At 41.2% G+C, this 23420-nt stretch overlaps 1 protein-coding gene across 18 annotated transcripts in view; it reads left to right on the top strand.

The window, feature by feature from the left end:
* Nucleotides 1-7518: 7518 nt before the first annotated feature.
* ZNF148 (zinc finger protein 148) overlaps nt 7519-23420 on the top strand; it is a 148747-nt gene continuing 132845 nt past the window's right edge. For 7 of the 18 annotated variants that reach the window (XM_080658461.1, XM_080658462.1, XM_080658463.1 and 4 more), the window contains exon 1: nt 7568-7774. The gene's annotated coding sequence lies outside the window, so the exon portion shown is untranslated. Of the gene's footprint in view, nt 7775-22186; nt 22391-22814; nt 22952-23420 lie in introns of those variants that run through there. The other 11 variants (XM_080658458.1, XM_080658460.1, XM_080658454.1 and 8 more) reach the window with 6 other exon arrangements.

The following is a 23420-nucleotide window of genomic DNA, read 5'->3' as shown; positions in this document are numbered from 1 at the left end:
ATCGTCTCAAATTCTAATGTCTTTGCTCAATGTGACATTATTCTCTCCTTCTTGCCCAGGAAGAGGTGAAAAAATGAGGTCAGAATGTGTACCTGTGGCCTAAGAGACTTTTGGTCCCTTGATAAACAAGCCTGCCACAGCAGAGCACGGGTCTGTCGGGAAAGCCACAGCACCGCGGGGAGAGATCTGTACCCTTTTCTCTTGCTCAGTATAAGTAGCTGTAAAGTAAATAGCAAATGTTTGAAATGATCTTAAAATACATGCTTCACACATGTGTTCAGCACATTTAATGTCGTTTTACTATAAATTCAGAATTTGATGCCATTATTCCTCTTTTCTGAGATTCTAGAATATAGCCTATGTGACTTTTATTTTTTTTATTATTTTTTTATTTTTTATATATTTTATTGATATTTCACAGAGAGGAAGGGAGAGGGATAGAGAGCTAGAAACATCGATGAGAGAGAAACATCGATCAGCTGCCTCCTGCACACCTCCCACTGAGGATGTGCCCGCAACCAAGGTACATGCCCTTGACCGGAATCGAACCCGGGACCCTTCAGTCCACAGGCCGACGCTCTATCCACTGAGCCAAACCGGTTTTGGCAGCCTATGTGACTTTTAATACTGATGGTACAACGTGTGCCATAGGGATATATGATAAAGGTTTTACGATAACTAAATTGTACTCAAAGACTTTCATTTTTCTTTTCTCTGCTAGCTCTACTATCTGGCACCTTGGGGAATGGGGCATTTGGTATAAATGGAGTCTCCAAATAACTGATGTTTAATATTGTAAGCACCAAGCCATTATAAGACATAAAATGGACACTTTCCCAATATGCCGTATACTTCCCTGGCTTTTCAAACAAATGCCCCCAATATTAACTGTTCCGTGCTGACTCGGGGCTCTCCCTATGGAACCAGTTATTCGGAATCAGTTATTCGGATGTCATATCTGTTCATGCCAGAGGTCTGCGGAGCACTCATGCAGACTCAGATGCCACGGGGCCTGAGGCTAAGTGGGTGATGACTTCAGCTGTGACATTGAAATTCATTTTTTTGCAAACAAAACCAAACCCCAAATCAGCTGATTTCCAAGTCCCCCCTCCCCTTTTTTTCTTGGCTGGAGTAGATGATATTTATTGGTTCTCCATTTTTATAATCAGCATGGAAGACTTATTCACAATTATAAAACAGATTCCTCACCCCAACCCCACCCTTTTCATAAGGGAAGAATGAAGCTTACTAGTATGTAGCCATATAATTTTTTTTTCCGGAAAAGTATAAAATAATTGTCTTTATGAAATGTCAGTTCCTGAAAGAAAAGGTAAAACAGCCTTTTCCCATCAGACCACCATCTACTCTGTCACTGATGCTTTGTTTCATTTCGATGTCACTACTATAGATCACTCCCACCTAGTTTTCGGTTTGTACTTGCTCTTCGGCCTTACTTGCTCACATTTTCACATGGGGCAGGAAGGGTTATTTTACAATCATTTCAAGATGTGTGTGTGTGTGTGTGTGTGTGTGTGTGTGTGTGTGTGTGTGTGTTGGAAAGGACTAGCTTCAAAGCTTACGCATTTTTTGATTATCAGGAGATAAGTGCTTCTCTAAGTATAAAAGTCCTGCATAATGTTTGACATTTGTACAGATCTTGACATGTATGTTTTTAGATGTATAAACAAGGTGGAAAGTACTGTTTTGGTATCAGAATGATATGCTAGTTTATAGGATCCATTAGTGAGGGAACCCAAAGCATCCTCTCTATACCTCTATGTTTTTACAGGGTATTATGCTGAAGTTATTGCTTTTTTAAACCTGCCTCCTCCATTAGTCTGAGAGCTTCTCATGGGTTTACACCATGTCCTAGCCTTCTTCGCACCCAGCCCCTGTGTTCTTATGTATCTGCATGACCTTCAGGAAAGTGTAAAATGGTTGCCTTTATGAAAAATCAATTCGCAAACAAAAAGGTAACAAAGCCTCCACTCCAGCTCTTCATTCTTTTCTTTCAAAAAATATTTTTATTGGTTTCAGAGAGGAAGGGAGAGGGAGAGAGAGAAAGATCAATGATGAGAGAGAATGAAGGAATCCCACTGGGGATCGAGCCTGTAACCAGGCATGTGCCCTGGTTCCTGTGGGCCAATCTCTGACAAGATCAATGATGAGAGAGAATGAAGGGTCCCACTGGGGATCGAGCCTGTAACCAGGCATGTGCCCTTGACCAGAATCAAACCCAGGACCCTTCAGTCTGCAGGTCGACGCTCTATCCACTGAGCCAACCCAGTGAGGGCCAGTACATCATTCTTGTGTTCTTGCACATCTTGACCTTTCACTCCTGTATTCCCCCTGAATCCTTCTAAACCATAGTTATCTCAGAGCTGATGAACCCAGTGCAAGCCAGTACCTTTTAGCTCTTCTGTTGTTTCGCATGTGGGCTTTAGTAAATGTTTACTCTGAACATTGGAAGGTAGGAAACTGGTCATTTTTGGGAAACTGACTCCTTTATGTTGGTCTCCATAATTGTTTAGCAACAGGGTAGTTTTAATATTCCCGGGTAAGCCCAGAATTCTAACATGCTTTTAAATTTAAATATTAAAAAGATAGTAAAAACAAGAAAGAAAAAATTCATTGCTGCATTGTATCACTTTATCTGGCAATAAGCAAATGTATAAAATCTTTAAAAGCTCTAGAATAATAAAAAATTTCCAACTACTATTCTATTTTATGGTAACTCACAGATTTAATATATTAGTTAACTTGTCTTCATTCTGCTTTAAGTTTGGGAAAGAAGAGGTGGGAACTTGATTCACTGGTATTTGCTGAGTAGAAGCATCTTTAGAATAGCCCAATTTCATCAGCTTTACACATAAAATATTCAGGCAAAGATCGTGCTCAGAAATAAATTCTCTAAATAATATGACATTTTTTATGCAGCTTAATTGCTTAGGTTTTTCCTAGCTCTGTCTACTTATCATATGCCCTTTTTATTCCCCATGCCAAGCACACTTTAATATATTTTTCCACTTATGTAGTTTTTTATATTTGTATAGTTTCTGCCTTTTGTCTTGCTTCAATCCACTTGCGGGAACTGACTTTTCCCCCCAATGGATTTTATTTTTAGAAAATGTGGTTCAGCACCATCCTTAAGTTCTTCTTAATAGTAAGAATAACAATAACTATACTACTGCTACTATCTACAACACACAGAACATTTAACTATGTGTCAACTATTGTTCTAAATATTTCACATGTATTAAGATTTAACATTCTTAACAACCCCAAGAGGAAGTTGCTATTATTTAGCCCTATTTTCTAGGCTGGGCACTTGGCAGCACAGGGAAGTTAAGCTAGTAAAAGCGGTAGAAGCAGGATTTAAACCAAGGAGGGTTTAAATATATATATATTTTATTTATTTATGAGAGATAGAAACATCAATAATGAGAGAATCATTGATCGTCTTCCTCCTGCATGCCCCCTACTGGGGCTCTTGCCAACAACCTGGGTATGTACCCTGACCGGGAATTGAACTGTGACCTCCTGGTTCATAGGTCAATGCTCAACCACCAAGACGCTCTGGATAGACTAAACTGAGGAGGCTTTAATTGCAATCTGTAGACTTAATACCAATCTAACCTCGAGTACTAGTAGAATTGTATCCTCATAATATTGCTTTATTTTATTTTCCTTTCCCTTGGTATCATCCTGGTCCAAGACCTTGTTTTCATTTATTCTTATGTTCTTGGCCATCTTGACTTTTCCCTCATGTCTTTCCTGTATCCCTCCAAACCAAGTTGATGAACTTTAGTGCAATCGAGTACCTCCCTTAGATGCTCCTGAGAAATGGAAGGCTACTTATCTTTGTAAACTCAGGAATTCATTACATAAATTCTACATACTAAGTAAGAGAGAGTAGGCCTTCCATTAGTTTAAAAATTTTTATTTATTGATTAATTTTTAGAGAGAGAGGGAGAGAGAAACATCAATTTGTTGTTCCACTTATTTATACATTCATTGGTGCTTCCTGGTGTATCTGAATGACACTAACCAACTGAGTCACCTGGCCAAGGCTCACTCATTAGTTTTTTGTTTTTTAAAAAAAGTTTTATTGAAGTATAACATATACAAATACCTGCACATATTTAATGTGTACAATTTGATGAGTTTGGACATATGCAAGCCCCACTGATACTACACTATCACTACATTCAAGGCAATAGATATATCCAATACCTCCCGAGCTCTGTCTCTCCCTCCTCCCCTCTCTCCTCCTATTCCTTCTCTTCTCTTCCTCCTCCTCCTTCCCCTTCTTCTTTATTCTTTCTCTTTCTTCTCCTCCTCCTTCTCTTCTTCTCTCTCTCTCTCTGTAAGAATGCTTAATATGAGATTTGTTAAGAAAAAATTTGAAGTACACAATACCATATTGTTAATTGTAGGCACGTGTTGTACAAGAGCTCTAGAACTTATTCATCTTGCATAACTGAAACTTTATACTCATTGAATAACAACTTCCCATTTCCTTGCCCCCGCCCCCAGCACCTGGCAATCACTATCATATTCTCTGCTTCTATGAGTTTGACTATTTTAGGTAACCTCCTATATGTGGAATCATGCAGTATTTTTCTTTCTATGTCCTCCAGGCTCATTCATGCTGTCACAAATAGAAGGATTTCCTTCCTTCCTTTTATTTATTTGTTTGTTTATTCATTTATTTTTTGTTAATCCTCCCCCAAGGGTATTTCTCCATTGATCTTTTTTTTTAGAGAGAGTGGAAAGACAGACACATCGATGTGAAAGAAACAAATCGATTGGTTGCTTCCTGCACATGCCCTGACCAGGGTCTGGGCCAGGAAGGAGCCTGCAACCAAGGTATGTGCCCTTGATCAGAATTGAACCCAGAACCCTTTGGTCTGCAGGCTAATGCTCTATCTACTGAGCAAAACTGGCTAGGGCAGATTTCCTTCCTTTTAAAGGTTGAATAATATTCCATTGTATGTATACACATTTTCTTAATCTATTCATCTGTTGATGGACACTTAAATTGTTTCCATAGCTTGGTCATGAATGTGAGAATATATCAATGATCTGGAAGTGCCCTTCAGATCTGAAGCAGGAACTCAGGGGCAGGTGTCCCAGGGAAAGATGGCCCATTGGAACAGGAAAAGCCATTTTTCTTCTGGGTCCAGCAGAAATGACAAGATGTGGAGGCAGGCTCCTGTGGGCCAATCTCTGACAAGGCTATGAATTTGGAGCTTTGCAAAAGGAAACCAAGTTTCTCCTTAAGGTAGAACCAGACTTGACAAATGGCTCATGCTGCAGGCAACACATGGGTACTTTCACAAACTCCTGAGTTTGAGAGGTCCAGGATGGTTGAAAGATGGTTAGTACAGAAGGTTCTGAAGACCTGGTGAAATCTTTGGGGACAAGAGATGGCGGTACATTCCTCTTATAAAGAAGCCAGAGGGCCAAAACTGAAGAGAACCCATTCCAGAGCCAGAGGAGAGAAAAGAGGCTCTGGGAGATCCTGACATCCCATCAGACAAAGCAGTGGTGTCAGTCCTCTCTGGGTTAGGCCACGTCAGGTAAGATAGATTGGGTGGATGTAGGGTGAATCTGACCCATAAACATGTTTTGTTGTTGTTGTTATTAATCCTCAACCAAGGATAGTTTTCCATTGATTTTTAGAGAGTGGAAGGGAGGGGGAGGGAAACATCCATAAATTGGTTGCCTCCCAACACACTGCCCCTCCCCCGAGAGCCAGGGATGGAGCCTGGGGATGGATGAAGCCTGCAACCAAGGTACATGCTCTTGACCAGAATCGAACCCGGGACCCTGGGCACTGTAGTGTTTTTTTTTTTTTTTTAATATAGTGTTCTTCATTCAGCTCATGTTAGACAGTTATTTCTCTATTGTTTCTTAGTTATGGTGCTGAGCAGAGAACTAGATCTATTCCTAATGGCAAACCAACCAACCTTAGCCCACTGGGTATAATCTCCAGGCCTTCAATCCTTTTCAGTTATTAGTTTTCCTGTTACCTAATATTCAGAGCCTGCTTCTTTGCTGCCAGAGGTGCTTTTCATTTTAACCTCTGAATTTGATGCCACTGCAGATGCTAGAAGTTGCCAGAAGGCTGTCTTCCAGATAACTCTCTTGCTCTAGCTTGAATCACTGTTTTGTTGCAATTAGCATTCATAATATGCAATGTCATTTCATTGGAATATCTATATTTTAATGGAGAAAGCACATTGGAGAGTTGATTGTGGAACTGTGGCTTATCCTTGTTCTTCTTGGTTACCTGTGTCTAGATTAAGTTGAACCTCTGGGCCTCAGCTATTTCTAAATAGGCCTCACCATTTACTAAGGTTAGTGCCTGGGGGTACGTTAACCTTGCAGACACTAATCTAATTCAGTGCCATCACAAGTGCACAATGCCAGAGTTTGGAATTTTGCCAGAAAGCACCATTCAAATGAACATTCAGTTGCCAAAGGGTGGAAAGGTGAGTGTGGACAAGGGAGGAACTCCAGAAACGGTTATACACATAGCTTAATGCCTATCCTCTCCCTCTCCCCTCAGAGGTTAAGTATTGCAGATACTAAATAAATCTTCACACTATTATGAAGAAACAGTAACGAGTTTCTTCCCATGGTAAGTGGCCGATACTCATAATCACTCGACATTCACTAAGCATCTTTTTTGTCACGCGGATGACCTTGTGCTAGGGTGGGGACATAAAGATGAGTAATTGTAAACCATCCAGTATGCACAGGCACCTCAGGGTGCTTAATAAATGTTGAATGAAGGCACCATTACGGAGCTCACAATTTGGCTAAGGTCACTTAAAGGGCCTCCAAGGATTGAGACATACTTGAGCAACTCTAGCATTACCAAGTACTTGCCAGATAGACGGAGAAGTTTTGGGCCCCAGGTGAAGTGAGCGGAAAATACCATGTCAGACCTTGCGCAAATAGGTCCAGGGCCGTATCTCTTAATCTTTATGTTCACACCCGGCATCTGTTTGCAGACACCAACGGGGTTTGCTCCCTTCAAGGGCGCAGGGCTGCCCCTTCCGGAAAAGGTGGCATTTGGGGTGGTGGAGGATAACGAATGAAGGTGGAGAGGAGGGGGCTAGGTAAGAGAGGAGAAACGAAAAAGCTAAGAAATTCTGGCAGATAACCTTTCATCTACGTCCCTTTCCCTTTTTCTTCCCCGGGCCTGAAACACACGACCCCCGAGTCCTCCGCTTCTCAGTACGCTAGGCACTGATTAAGGCTGAAGGCGGACATCCACTTAAAGAGACGCCCACAGTTCCGATCTTTTTCAAACCGCTATCCTCCCAGACGCAGCCCGGGGACCCGTAGCGGGGACCAGCCTCCCCGGCCACGCTGGGCGGGTGACACGCAGGCACCGGAATCGAAGCCACGCTGGGTCTTCCCAGACGGGTCCCGGGACCAGAGAGAGCTGGTGCCGCGCGGCGCTTCCCGTGTGCTGGGCTTCCCACAATGCACCGTGACGGCAGCGGCGGCGACCGCGGCGGCGCTCTAGCCGCGGCATGTCTGCGTCTCTACTGCTCTGGGAGGAGGAAGAGAAGGAGGAAGAGGAGGAGGAGGAGGAGGGGGAGGAAGAGGAGAAAGGCGCAGGGGTGGGAGCAGTTGCCGAAGCTGCTACAGCAAAAGTTCTCCCCCCTCCCCCCTTCCCCTCTTCTCAAGGTCCCTAGAAAGGTTGGAGCTGCTGCCGTCTGCAGTCGGTGACCGCGCGATTCGGCGCCCGCCCGCGGTAAAGCGCTCGGCCTGGCAGGCCCGGGCCCGGGGGAGGGCGGGGGAGGGGGAGGGGGCGGCGCGCGGGGGGAGCGCGCGGCGGTAATGGCCTGACCCCGGGGGGAGCGAGCCGTGGCGAGGCTGGGGGTGGCCCGGGGACCGGCTGAGGCCGGGGGAAACGCTGGAGCAGGCTGGGGGACGGGAGGAAGCAGGGCGCGGATGGTGGGTTGGGGGGTTGAGAAAGGATAATGACGGGGGTGGCAGAGGCGAGAAGGCGGCCTCCGAGGCCTGAGGGGGGTGTCGGAGGTAGGGAAGAAGGTGGAGTGTTTGCATGGGGAGGCCAGAGGGTGCTCGGCGTGGGAGTGAAAAGGCTAGGGAGACAGCAGCTCTCTGTGCACCGTGCCTGGTGCAGTGCTTTATGCACCGCAGGCCTCAGTCACTGTTGCTGCCTGAATGTTCTTTGGGAGAAGGGAAGGGCAGGGGTTGGAGAAAAGGGAATCCTTGCAGGAAACCTAGTGGGAGTGTGTACGGGGAGAGAGGCCGGGGCGAAGAATAGGTGGAAGAATGCAGGCGATGGCTGTGGAGAAGTCTTGAGGGTTGGGTGGGTGGGGGGGTGTTCATTGTGCAGATATATTAGGTATTTCGTTATGGAAAAAAACCGAAGCATTTCTAAGGAAAGGAAAGAGGGAATAGAAGGAGTTTCCGTGAATAGAAAGAATAGCGTTTGAAGCAAGAGGGAGTGCTAAAATTAGAGAATATGTAGAGAACGCATGATAGAATAGACAGATATAGTAGAATTAATAAATGTTGGGCCAAGGACTAAGGAGTGATTCCAGATGGGCCCGGATGGCCTAGTTCCGAACCTGTTTGGGCTCTTCATTAGATGACATCTGGTAAGTGTGGCTCCCGGCAGTGGTTGGGGTCACTGAGAATTAAACCTTAGTCTGTAGTTTGGTCTGAGACATTTTAGACATGTACCAGTGAATGTGAGAATCTCTGAAACAGATCTTCAGCAAACACCTGGCCTACAGGTATTCTCTAGGTCATGGAATTTATATTTTAGCAAATTTGAAGTATTGTCACTTACCAGAGGCTGGGTGAACAGTACTCCGGCAAATGCTGGAATGGAAATTACTTGACTTGGCGGTTTTCGGCCCAGCTTAACTGTTCCACGAGAACTAGTGCCATATTATTCAGCCTGGATTGCAGTACACAAGGTTATAAGTAATGGTGGGGGGATTCCATGCATGGTGGCCCTTTGGAGGCTCCATTTGTAGCTCCAATTAGTATAATTGACTGGATTGGTTCCATAACTCTGGGGCAGATGGGAGAACTTTTGCCATTCACAGTTCCTGAATGTATACTCTTACTAAGGCATAATGTTATTGAAGAAAATGCACCAGCCTACAGAGTGTGGGCCAGCAGAATGGAGGATCTAGAATATCTGTTTTGGTCTTAAGTTGCAAGGTCAGGGCTGGTTGCCTTGAGGTCTAGGGGAACCTGAAGAGACTGGATAATTCTAAATCCAGGTTGGAGGGAGTATTAGCATTTTTATATCAGGAAATGAACCAAGAACTAATGCATTTGCTGAATTCACACCATACCAGATTTTAAGAGGGGACCTCTCGGCTAGAACCATATTCTTTTAAAAAAAAGACACTTTTATTGATTTCAGAGAGGAAGGGAGAGGGAGAGAGAGAGAGAGAGAAACATTACTGGTGAGAGAGAATCATTGATCGATTGGGTGCCTCCTGCACACCCCACATGGGATGGAACCCACAACTCAGGCATGTGCCCTAACCAGGAATCGAACCCTAATCTCCTGGTTCATAGGTTGACACTCAACCACTGACACATGCCGGCTGGGGCTAGAACCGTACTCTTAAAGCTTTATTCACCTGAAAATTGGTTGTTAAGAAAGATTTGTATACATACTACATTATAATATTAATTCAGCTGAGGAGAGGATAGTATGAAAAATCCTTTTATGGAAGTAGAGGGTGGAGGGATTAATGGGGAAGATAGAAATTTGGGAGAAGGATGGAAAAATTCAATCATTTAACAACTACTGTATCTCTAAAGGAGGATGATAATTTAGCATTAGAGTGGAGAGGGGCTTTTATTAAATTTTCTTACAGAAATAAATCCAGATCATTTTTTAAAATTTGGAAAACTCTATGTCAGTACATTATATATTCCTGTAGGATGCTTCAATATTTTACATTTTTACAGTCATCATAGTATGAGAGGGTCTGTTTTTTTTCCCTCCCGTGTTATCATTTTTAAAAATTTTTGTAAGTTTATGGACTTAAATATAGTAATATGTCATTATTGTTTTTCTCCCATTTTTAAAGTATATGGAATTATACATGTACATAATTTAAAAATAAAATTAGACTGAGGGAGATTGTAATGAAAAGCTATAGCCCTGTCTCACTTGTACAGTTGCAGTTCCACTTTCCAGTCTACTACTTCTAAGCATTAATTTTGGTAGTTTATATCATGCTTTTCACAAGGTCCAAAAATAATCCCCATGTACTATTATTTCTTGATTGATTAAAATGACATTATGAAGTAGTGAAAAGACTTCTTACTATGAATGGAAAGGATTTGTGTCACTGGCATTAATCCCCTTCCTGCTTCTCCTTTCCAACCTTTGATAGTTACTGTTTAAACTTTTTTATTCTATGTTTTTATATCTTTGATATGCTTAAAGAGAAAGCATTTAAAATTAGACTGGACATACTGGGTGAGATGATAAAGGGAGGTGTGAAGGATGGTCCTGTAAGAAAGAGTAGGTTGCAGAAACAGCATCTTTGCAGCATAAGGATTGCTGGTTAGAGATGAGGAGTTGTTTGGCAATGATAGTTCATCTTGGAATTGGTTACCAGGTAAATTTCGAAGTAGTATTTTTTGTCTTGTGGAGAGTTTGAGTGTGGGGAATCTGGGAATGGATTAAGATGACTCTTAATTGTTCTTTCCAGGCTTTTACAGCAATTCTTACTTATTCAGGAAGGAAGGATTGGCGTTGATATGTGTTTCATTTTTATGGATGGAGGGATGGGGAAATGTGAAAAAAGGGAGGAGGATGAGGGACTGGGTATGAAGGAGGTAGTGCTAATTTTGTGAGAGGGTGTAGAAAAGGTAAAGAATTCTGAGGACATTTGGATATAGTTGCTGTGAGGGAGATTTAAATTACAAAGGTTAGACTGAGATTTGTGGAAGTTATAATGAAATTAGCATACTTAAGCCGCGAAGATGTTGCTAATATGGTGGAAAATGGTATATTACTTGTATATTAGGATAGATTCATAAAGTACTGGTTTTTGGAATTTGTGTATGAGGTGCAACATTACCAAGTCAGTGTGACTGAGATTGGGAGAATAGAAAGATCTTGCTCCCGTTTTAGGAAGTCTTGTTTAAGTAACCCCACCTCTTGAGATCTCTCTTATTCTCAATAAAAACAGTATTCACATGTAGATTATATAGTGATAAATTTTGTCTTTGTTTATGGAATTATTCTCTTTGTTTGGGAAATGGTGGCTTAATTGTAACCTGCTCTAGAGCTGCGATTTACTTTAATTTCTGGGGACCCTCACAACAGTTTGCTTCTTAACTGCTTAATAAAATACCTGTTGAATGACTGATAGTGTTCACTGCTTTAGTGATATAGTGGAAATGTGTAAAATTGCTGAGCAATATGGTGGTATTGCAGACAAAATGTGGGTGGTGGTGGTGGTGGTGGTGGTGGTGGTGTGTGTGTCTGAGAGAGAGAGAGAGAGAGAGAGAGGGAGAGAGAGAGAGAGAGGGAGAGAAAGAGAGAGAGAAAGGATATATTACTAGGGAAAGCCTTTAGATTTAAGGGGAGAAGACAGAATGGATTAGAATGGAACTGTAACAATTCTGCCAAAAAATTGAAGGGATGGGACCAAAGGTTCTAGTCTAATTTGAGACTAGTTTAATCTGAGTAAATCTGGTCTGGAGTTTGGGGCTGGTTTAATTTGAATTTTCTTACCTCAGGCCTAAATTACTGCTTAGAGATTTTTAGCTGTTTTAAGAATCTGTCTGATTTTATTTAATTAATTTTTAAGATAATAATGTTAGATGAAATTTTTTCCCTCAAGGAATTTGTAATACTTATATTCTTTTAGGGAGAGAAAGACAGTTTGAATTAATTCAGAAACAGTGCAAGATTTCAGAAAATAGATTTTTAATAAAACAAATACTAGAAGTATACCTTTGATGAGAATTTTTGTATATTGGTAGTCATTTTCAGAGTAGTGTTCAGAGCTTTATTGGAACACCTTTTCTGAATTGCCTTCTGAGCCTCTTAGCACATTCTGTACAATTTACCTATTTATTGACTAGTTATTGTGTGCTGTTGGGGGAGGGAGCCTATAAAGGTGAGTAAAACATGGTCCCTATCGTCTAGGAGTTCATAATCCCTCCAGGATGTCACAATTACAAATAATACAGGCATAATGTTATTCTGAATAGTTTTAGTGGTGACAAATCTTTTCAGTTCTAAAGATTTTTAGAAATGCTGAAGATCTGTTGGTATCAAGTAGAGTGAATAAAGAGTAGTTTTGGTTTAAATTCACAGAGTCATAGAAATGGCAGTGATTTTTTTGGTTGACTTAGATTTAACTGACTTTGGAAAACACTCCTGAAGAGGAAGTCGGAAATATTTTGAACAATGGTGACAGTACACATGTAGTTAGGCACTAGAGGATATTGCTTAAATGCATCAGATGTTTGGATGCAATGAATAGATGAGTAAATAACCTCCTAAGTTAAATAGTTTAAAGAGGACTACACTGATTTTAATATGTAAATAAATTTTGTGTATGTTGGTTAATAGTTTCATTACTGTGAACAAGGTAGTTTATGATTTAGTTCCCAGATGAGTTTTACAGACAATAAGTGCTTTAGGAGTTCAGAGAATGGAGAAGTAAATATTGGCTAAGGTTTGGGGAAATGATTTCAATATACCATACTTCAGCTAGATATTTGAAAGAATTCCTTAGGGATCTCAGGAAAGGAACTAAATTGCTCCAAATTTCTCTTGCAGCCTAGAATGAACCTAGAGTCCTGATCTATTTTTGTCTGAATGCTTTCTGCCTGTTTCATTTTAGCTAGTCCTACTGATTTGTTCCTTTTCAAATCTACCTTTGCTGGATAGACTTTGAGCACTCTGGGACAACTCGTGTGTGTGTGTGTGTGTGTGTGTGTGTGTGTGTGTGTGTGTCTATTTCCATCTATGTCTAGTATAACTTTTAGTTTTTCCTTTTTTTGAGCCTGTACCCCACAAATTGCTTGGTTTCTGTGAGTGAAGAGCCTGAGTCAGCTTGGCTCTGTTATTCTAGCATTTTCCTGAATGCTTTTCTCAACCCTGCTTTCTGAATTACAGAGAATAATTGAGGGCATATGTCCACTAGACACATGCTCCATCAATAAATGAATGAATGAGAAAGAATCTGAGATAAATTAGGAGCTTTAAATTGTCTGTATGTTTTCTGTTTGTTTCAATTTATTTATTGGGGCTGACAAATATACAGGGGTGGGCAAAAGTAAATTACCAGCCATCATTACCTAAAAGAGAAATCATAAGTAAGGATACGAAATGATAACAATAAGACAAATAATACAAACAAATAACACAAGAATAAACTGTTTTGCATTCTCACAACTGTTAACCTACTTTTGCCTACCCCTGTATGTACATGGGTTGGAAAGTCTACTGAAGAGAAAATGAAAGAAAAATCTGTTTGAAGACTATAAGGTTTATCATTATGGATGTTAGAAAACTAGGAATAAAGTGAAAGATAAGTAGATGGAGAAAGAGAGCTGTTATCTGATAGAAAGTAGGATTCTGAAAGAAGAAAATGATTAATATATAATAGGTTATGTTTAGAGGAAAGCAAGAGAAGATTGAAGGGAAAGAGGATTGTTTGAAATGCCTGTTTTGGGGAGGAAGATGGTAAGACTATTTGAAGGATAACAGAAGTCAGAATGTAGTAGAAATTATGTAGATTTATAATTGAGGTTTCAGACAATGATTGGATGAGTTTTTTTTTTTGTGTGTGTGTGTGTGTTAATCCTCACTCAAGGATATTTTTCCATTGATTTTTAGAGAGAGTGGAAGGGAGAGGGAGGGAGAGAGAAACATTGATGTGAGAGACACATAGCAATTGGTTGCCTCCTGTATCCACCCCGTCCTGGGCGGGGGGATCTGCAACCAAGATACGTGCCCTTGACCAGAATCGAACCTGGGACCCTTCAGTCCATGGGCCGATGCTTTATCCACTGAGCCAAACCGGCTAGGGCTGAATGAGTTTTCTTTAGTCTGTAGACTATGCGCATTTCTTATATGCAAAAGCATTGTTGGATGCAGTCAGGAATAAATCCTTTGGGATTTATATTCTAATAGGGAGCTGGACTTCTGCACAAATAACTACACCATGACCACAAATGTGTCATAAGAAAAATACTGAATGTTACTGAAGTAAAAGGGAGTAAAAAACATTTGACTAAGGGAAAACCTGGGACTGCATTTAGTGGCATGGAAGTGGTATTTTAGCTAGTCTTGGAAGGGATAATAGGATCCTGACAGGCAGAAATTACTGGAAAGAGAGCAATCCAACCTTAGGGATTAGCAAAATCAAAGGTTTGGAGGTGAGGAGCCAAGGATGTATGGAGAATAGTGAGAGTTAATTTTTTTTTATTATGGCCTACAATAAGAAATACATGTTACATCTTCACCAAATATATGCATGTGTGAATGTTTGTGTGTATGTATAAAACAAAGTGTTTCAATAAGAATAACAGTCCTTACCATGTTGGATGTACTCAGATGTTTTCTATTCTGTTTGACTAAGAAGATAAAAAGATGGCAGTCACTCATTAAACTGATTTTAGTACTAACTAAATAATTGATCACCTGTAGTTTGGAACATAGAGTTCATGAACAGGGCATAATACGATATAAGGTAGAAAGAGAGTTATTTGGGGGTTGGGTAGAAAATGGATGGCCTTGAAAGCTAAGCTAGTTTGTATTTGATATATTGTAGTGTTGTTCTTAGTAAGCAAACAGAAGCTGGGTTTTAGTATTGGCCCTTCTGTTTACCCATGCTATGATTATGGAGAGATTGCTTTTCTGAGACTCAGTTTTCTCATCAGGAAATTGATAATCATTATACCTTCTGGCAAGTGTTTGAGGATTAAAGTATGTTAACATATAAAGTATAGATATTGAACTTTTTTTGAGAATTGAATCAAGGACTGTATATTAGATAACTTAATCTGACAATATCTATACCATACAAGATAGATTGGGGGCAGTGTGGTGGTACAGTAAGATTGGAGGTGAGAAGCTTAGTTAGGAGGCTACTGGAGAAACTAAGAGGGACTCAAATTAGTTTGATAGCAGCAGGATTAGAAATGAGGAGGTGGGATGTGATTAGATGAAGAGAAAAGGGGAAGATGACTGGAAATTTAGAGTTGTGGAAAGATTCAAAAGACAGCAGCTAAAATTGAATTGCACTTTTGGGTAGTTTAGTGGGATACATTAGAGTAAATAGTTACAGTTTCAATTATTTGTTGAATAATTAAATATGTAAACTGAGGAATAAATTGTGAGTGGAGACAGTGATGGATGGGTTTGAGAAGGTAGGGTTATATTGAAGGGTGCTTTGGATGACTGCAGAATTTATTCATTCAGGGAATATTTTTGTATGCTCACTGTGGGCAAGACTCTGTGGCAGGCAGTGTGAAGGATACATCCTATATAATAAACGCCTAATATGCTAAGTGTCCGGTCGTCTGGTCGTCCGTTCAACCAATCAAATCATAATATGCTAATGATATGCTAAGGCTGCTCAACCGCTTGCTATGCTGTGCACTGACCACCAGGGGGCAGACGCTCTGACCAGTCGGTTAGCTTGCTGCTGGGGTCAGGCTAGTCGGGACTGAGCGAGACGGGCCGGACACGCCCTGGAGCCCTCCCATGGTTCTTCCCCAGCTGGCCAACCTCCCGTGTCTCTCCCTGGCCCGATTGTGCACCAGTGGGGTCCCTCGGCCTGGCCTGCGTCCTCTTGCAACCTGGGACTCCCTGAGGAATGTCAGCCAGTTTCGGCCCGAACCCGCAGGCCAGGCCAAGGGACCCCAACTGTGCACAAATTCGTGCACCGGGCCTCTAATATTTATATATCATGCAGTTCATGTTCTTTGGGAGTTTATCCAGGGACAAAAATGTGCACACATCTGTCTATGACAGGTACTGTGGTAGGTTTAATTTTGTGGAGGAATTAGTATGTAGGTTAGACCTTGAAGGATAAATAGGATTGTAGTAGGCAAGATGGTGAAAGTTGGCATTCTAAGAAGAAGGAATGATATGAGTGACAAAAAAGTTCTGCATATGTTTAGAGTTTGGTGGCCTAAATTAGCTGGAATTTAGGGCTCATGTTGATGAATGGAGGGGAATAAAACTGTAAAGTAGTTGAAACATCTAAAAATTCAGACAAAACTGGCTTTAGAAATATTTTTGAGATATAACTTACATAAAGTACTCAGATCTCAAAGATACAGGTCAATGAATTTTTTTAGGTATACAATGATGTGTAACCACTGCTGAGTTCAATATATAGAATATTTCCACATGTTAGAAGCCTTCCTTAAGTTGATGTCTCCTCCAACCAAAAGTAACTATTAATACCTCTATCATAACAGAGTAGCCGTGTGAGTTTTTGCATTTCATGTAAGTGGAATCATACATCTCTGTAGAGGTTTCTTGTGCTCAACATGTCTGAGAGATTCATCTAGGACAAAATTTGTGCATGGGTAGGGTCCCTAGGCCTGGTTGGCGATCAGGGCTGATCGGGCCTTCTGGCTGCTGGCTGGGGCCTTCTTTCTGCACCGCCCCCTGGTGGTCAGTGCATGTCATAGTGAGTGATTGAACTCCCGGTCTCCTGTTCGAACTCTTGAGGGGACACTTTGCATATTAGCCTTTTATATATATAGATTCCATAGGGCATTTACCCGTTCCATAATTGTTGGACAACTGAGTAATTTCTATTTTATGGAAGTCTAAGGAGTTTTAACTTGACTCAGTATGCATTGGGGGACCATTGCTGGTTTTTTGTTTATTTTTAAAAATCTTTATTGTTGAGAGTATTACCGATGCCCCTCTTTGCTGATTTTTGAGTGGGGAAATAAGGTGGGTTCAAGAATAGTAACGTGGCCTGTTTTTGTTTTGCAATGGAGAGAACCTAGTGACTAGGAGACAGAGTTAGAAGGTCAGGACAAAAGTGTGAAGTATTGAGAGTCTAAATTGGAATGGTGATGGTGGGAATAAAAGGAAAGGGATAGACATAAGAAATACTTCAAAGAAAGAGTTGAACAATAAATGGGCTTTTGAGAAACTGGAGAAAAAGTGGACAAGAAAAGTTATGTTAAATTCTAGGGCTTTTAACATGGATGACTGTGAGAATGGTGGTGCCATTAACAGAAATTATTGGATCAGTTAGCAGAACTATTTTGGTGCGAAAGAATGGCTACTTTAGTTTTAAGACACATTGACCAGTGTGTGAGACACCAGTGGAAGTATCCAAGGGGAATCTAGCTAGAATTAAAAATACTGGACTCAGTTGAGGAAAGAGGTTCAATAGAGATTTGGGAATATGTATATAGTTGATAGTTGAAGCTACTAATTCTGGATTTGGTAGGGTGCTGATGGCTATGAAATTATTTGGACTGATAATTGAAATGTTATTTGAAGCAATAAATGAAGAATCTAGTTAAAAAGAAACCATTATATTCTAATTGCTCAGGAATGAATTAGATTAGTAGAGAGTGATGGTTTAATGATTATTTTGGGAGCTCTGGGAAGAGAATTATATGAAGAATGGAAATGTAGAAGCAGTGGTTAGAGATGAGACCGTGATGGGGAGAGAATTAGAGAAAGCTCCAGGACTGAACTGGGGAAAATATACACATCCACTGTTTGGGCTCATTCGAGACAGAAGAAGCAACTAGAGAGACCAGAGAAGAAACATATGGAATAGTGACAAAAACCAAAGGTAGTTCAGGTGTCATTGCCAAAGAGAGGATAAGGACTTGTGTGGTGCGTCATAGGATTTGGTACATGGAATTTTTTTGGGGGGGGGGAGGGGGAGTGTCTTCAGGAGAACAGCTCAGAGGCCAGAATGCATGGGGGTAAAAGACTGAATAGATTGGGTTAATATGGAAGAATTGACTGTAGGAATTGTATTAAGTTCATTTTAAGAAGTAGGAACAATTCTTTTTCCAAAACTGGAGGCAAGAAGTAACAAGTGGATGAAGATACAGAATTTTTTAGAAGCTGTAAAGAGGATTTGATTACAGGTGGACAAGGTGTGGTTTGAGGGAATTCCATGAAATAGATTGAGTATTTAATGGGATTAAGTATTTAGATTAAAAAAAAAAACAATTTGAAGCCCCGGCCGGTGTGATTCAGTTAGAATGTTGGCCTGAGCACCAAAGGTTCATGGGTTTGATTCTTGGTCCAGGGTACATACCTGGATTGCGGGTTTGCTCCCCACCCCCGGTCAGGGTGCGTGAGGGGGGGCAACCAATTGACGTGTCTCTCTTACATGGATGTTTTTCTCTGTCTCTCCCTCCCTCCCCCTTCCCTTCCACTCTCTCTAAAAAAAGCAATGGAAAAAATATACCCTCAGGTGAGGATTAACAAAAACACACAAAAAAATAATTTGGATTAATCAGTGAGATAAGAGTTGTAAAAGATTTCATAGCTCTCTGGGGGTGCTTAACACCAGTGTGTGGGTGGGTGTGGAGAAAATAGATGGTGAAGATTCTCTATTATTGGGGAGATACATGGCAAATATAAAGGCAGGTCATGATATTCTGGAGAGGGCAGTATTAAAATGGATGATGGACAGGTTTAAGTTGTGTAGAAAGACAAGTGCAGCTAAAAGGAAGTGAAGAGCAGGCATAGAACTAGAAAAAAGTAGTTATTAAAAAAAGAAAGGGCTTCTGAAGTTATAATCCTAGTGGTACAGTACTTCCAGTTGATGACCTCTTTTCAGTATACATATGTGTGGGTGAGGTACAGATGAAGGTTTTAGGATTTGAGGAAGGTAAGGGTGTAGAACAAACATGTCAAACTTGAGGCCCACAACGAATATTTTTGCGACCCAGCCAATATAACTGTACGTAAGAAATGTTGTAATAAAAATTTCGTAACTTAAATTTTACAGTATCCTGTTATACATAATTGTTAGTAACAAACTATAACGTTTGCTAATGACTGGTTACTATAATCGTGTTGCATTCATTTCCCTTATGTGCCTTATGCGCAGGCACACCATTTCTCCCCACTAATACTAGCAGCGAATATTTTAGCCCCCGATTGCCACATCATTAGTCTTTTACTGACTTGTTTGGTGTGCGCAACAGGAAATACTTTGCTTTCGGAGAAAAAGAAAAATAGGTTTATTTGCGCTATGCTTATTTGTGCAGTTATTCAGTGTCTGGTAAGTTAATGTTCAAGAAAAAATACTAATTTTTATTAAAATGTTCTATTATTTTATGTTAATGATTACTCCTTTATTTCAGCCCTTTGTATTCACATGTCTCTATCGAAATAAACCCACATTTCTATGAAAATTGAAGCTTTTGTTTTTTTTGCAGCCCACATAAACTTAAACCTTGTTTATTTGGCCCGTGTTAGCCTTTGAGTTTGACATGCTTGGTGTAGAAAGTACTTCAGCATTGTTTTTGAAGTCACTGAGAATAACGGCTGAATCTGGGACAAAGTAGAATTGAAATCTTTGGGGAAGGAAGGTGGGAGGGTATTGTGGAGCTTGGTGATGTTGCAGATGGAATGGTTTAAGTGAGTAATGTGAATTGCAAGGAGATTTTTTAGTGATTGAGAACAGTGGGAGTGTCCCTGGGGAAGCAGTTGTCCTTTAATAAACTGAAGGAGTAGGAGAATGTATATATCTAAGCCGTGAGAAAAGCAGGTTTTCCAGGAAAAGCCAAGTTTGAGATAAAATGAGGAAGTACTCACAACAGTCCAAGCAAGAGATGATAGTGATCTGAATTGCAGTGGCACTGGGATGGAGATAGATGGATATATTACATTCACTAGTTCTTTAAATATATTAATAAATTTTACTTCAAAATCATAACCATTCATATGTAATATACTGGTATAAATTCAACTGAGAGATTTGTAGATTAGAAATGAGACAGTGAAAGAAAAAAAAAGATGAGGTAAAGGTATACTGGTATGGAAGGCAAAAAACATGGAGTAATTTGTTGACAAAGAACATGGACAAGCTGATAAAGCTAGTAAATGGATAATACAGAAATGAATGAGGAGGTTGGAGTTGACCTGAATAGGAATAAGAGTAAGATGAAGAGAAGTGTGAGTGGCTTGTAGCAGAAAAAATATGGAGAAAACAATGCTACTTAGGAAATAACTAATGCCAGGAGCCTATTTCTTCTCCATGCAAAATAAGGACTCCTTGCCACCCACGATGTTATAGAAATGATAGTATATCATGCAATGCTTTAAAAGAAATAGCATAAATGATAGAGACATTGAGATCTTTGATCTCTACTTGAGTGCCTCAAAACCACATCAGATTTGTTTGCGAAAAATTGTGTGGTGGTAATTTGTATATGTAAAGAGTTTCAGGTAAAAAGTGGAAAGAATGGGGTGGATGGTAGGAAGTAGGTGTCCTAATGGGTCTAAAATAGCTTCTATAGCTTTTTTCTTTTTTGTCTAAATGACTTTATCTCATATTCCTGAGTGTTATAAGGCTGGTTTGCTCTTTGTTCTCATTTCATTTATTACTTGGATATGGGAGACTCCCTGTTATACAGTTTTATAGAAATGCTTTCTTGTCTTATTTCTAGTTATTTATCATTTATTGAATATCTCAAAAGGAGCTGTCTTGCAGTTCCAAAAACAAAATGTGGCTAAAACGGAAACACTGCTTTTATTTTTGTTTTGTTTTGCTTTTAAATTTTGAATATTTAAGGGCTTGAAACCTTCATCGTCTTCCATTGATGATATTTAAGACCTAGACAAGATCTCATATTCTTTGGCTTTTGTTTCTGCTCTCAAACTTTTTAAAAAAAAATATGTTTTATTGATTTTTTACAGAGAGGAAGGGAGAGGGATAGACAGTTAGAAACATCGATGCGAGAGAAACATCGTTCAGCTGCCTCCTGCACACCCCCTACTGGGGCTGTGCCCACAACCAATGTCCTTGACGGGAATCGAACCTGGGACCTTTCAGTCCACAGGCCGACGCTCTATCCCCTGAGCCAAACCGGTTAGGGCTGCTCTCAAACTTTTGTTTGTCCAGCTCTGTAGTAGTGTTCATTTATGTCAGACTTCATCTTCTGTCAATTTTTCCCTTGTACTATCAAAGATTTGACTCGCAAGTGATTGCTTACCAAACTGTGGTTTTTGAGATTCTCTATCAGTGCCTTGCTGTGGTCCTGGCAACTGACACTTAAACCATGAAGATACTAATGCTTTATGCTTCATACCCTTTGTGTTTGCATTATATGCCTCACATGATTGACTCTTTCAACCTCTGAGCAAAGTACACTTTCTGACCCTCCAAATTTAATAATGAAAGGCCTGTGGGGATCCAGAGCTTTGACAACCTAAGAGGGCCACGGGATGTCACTTTGCCCAACTCAGTCTTTGCTGTAACCTCCTTGATTTCGTCTAGAATTGTTTCTAGTTTCAAACATAGCTGGGCCTTGGAGAGGAGGAAGGTATATTCTGAATATTTGAGTGGATTGTTTGGGTTAGACTAATGATATCTTAAGGAAGGTGTTGGGAATGATTATGGTAGAAATGGAGAATATTTAAGTGATAATTATATTAGTTTAATATAGGTAAGTGACTTAACAGGATAGGGGTTGGGTATCTGGAAATGAGACAATGAAAGAAAAAAAAAGATGAGGTAAAGGTGTAGTATGGGTCCTGTAGATGTGTGCTTGTCAACACATACACACCTGCATGTATGGTTACATATAATGGTTGAGTTAATGTGTTAATTTGATTAGGTTCTATAATTAGTTTTTAGGGAAATGGGATGGTGGTCTTGAGTTACGAGTGGTTCAAATGAATAGAGAATATTTGGAAAGATCATTGTCAAATTAATTGGGGGTATGCTTAGGAAATGGATTTTTTTAGTGACTGTGGTGGCTTCTCTGAAGTAGATTCACAAAATTTGAGGGCAATTTGGGTGTTAAATGGAGTGTCAGGGAATGAGGGACTGGACAAAAAAATGCAGCGTTTGAGAAAGTTATTTATGAATTATTGGTAGGATCTGATAAAAATTATAAAAGTTGTGGAGAGGTTTTGTTTATTTATTTTTTTAAATATATTTTTATTGATTTTTTACAGAGAGAAAGGGAGAGGGATAGAGAGTTAGAAACATCGATGAGAGAGAGACATCGATCAGCTGCCTCCTGCACACCTCCCACTGGGGATGTGCCCGCAACCAAGGTACATGCCCTTGACCGGAATCGAACCCGGGACCCTTCAGTCCGCAGGCCGACGCTCTATCCACTGAGCCAAACCGGTTTCCTGTGGAGAGGTTTTGAATAGGTAAGTGGGAGATAGAAGGAATATATGAGGAAGCTTGTTACAGTAGAAAAGTTCAAAAGAGTAAAATTGGAAAGATGGTTTGGGGAAGATTATTCTTTTGGGAAAATTCAGTTCTTAGGTTAAAACTGGAAGGCAAGGGCAAACTAAAATGAGTAAATGAAGGTGTGGACAAGTAAGAGGAAAGAGGAAAGCTTAAGGGTAAGAGGTTACTGAAAGATTTCTTATTGTAAGGGAGTGTTGTGTTGGATTCTCCTTTTGACTAGTAGTTCAGTAAGGAAGGGGGGAGATTTTACCACGGGTAATTATGCATTATGATTTTATTTCTTAAGAAACCAGGCATAGGGAGCCCTTCTGTTCCCTGGGCTTTTGGAGCCCACGCCGGACCCGCGGCCGCACGGGCGGGATTTTGCCCGGCGCTCGGCTTGTCGGCAGGCGGAGCAGCGGCGCTCCGGAGCCGCCACGCCGCCGCCGGCACCGCCCGCGAGCTCGGCCGAGCGGAGCCGCGGGTGGGCGGCGGGCTGCCGGGATTCAGGCACCCGCGGCTCCTCCGGTGGCGCTCCGGTAAGTGAGCCGGCCCGGGGGCGCGAGGTGGGGGCGGGGGAGAGGCTTTCCTGAGCGCCGGCTTCCTTTTGTGTGTGTGTGTGCGTGTGTGTGTGCGCGCGTGTGAGTGTGTGCGCGCGTGTGAGTGAGCGCGTGTGCTGGGAGGCGGCGGGGAGCGCGGAGAAGTCAGGGCTTTTCCTGCGGGGTTGCAGCCCGGCCCGGGGCCTCGGCGGGCGGTGGGGCCTCCCTGACACGTGTCTTCCGGGTCCGCGGCGGCGGCAGGCCCCTCAGGCCCCCTTTCTCGCAGCCAGATGGCAAACTTTGTGAGTGGCTCCTCCGCCTAACAAGTGTCTGCCTGACAGCGGGGCCGCCGAACCTTTATTGACACCCTCTTTTCCCTCCTACCCCCCAGTCTTCTGTGGGACTGCATTGTGTTTACAGTTTTGTGGTGTGCGAAAAGGTCAGATGGGTAACTTGGTCTAGTAGACAG

Source organism: Plecotus auritus (assembly GCF_963455305.1).
Source record: "Plecotus auritus genome assembly, chromosome: 2".
Taxonomy (NCBI): Eukaryota; Metazoa; Chordata; class Mammalia; order Chiroptera; family Vespertilionidae; genus Plecotus; species Plecotus auritus.
This window is presented reverse-complemented; position numbering and strand designations above follow the sequence as displayed.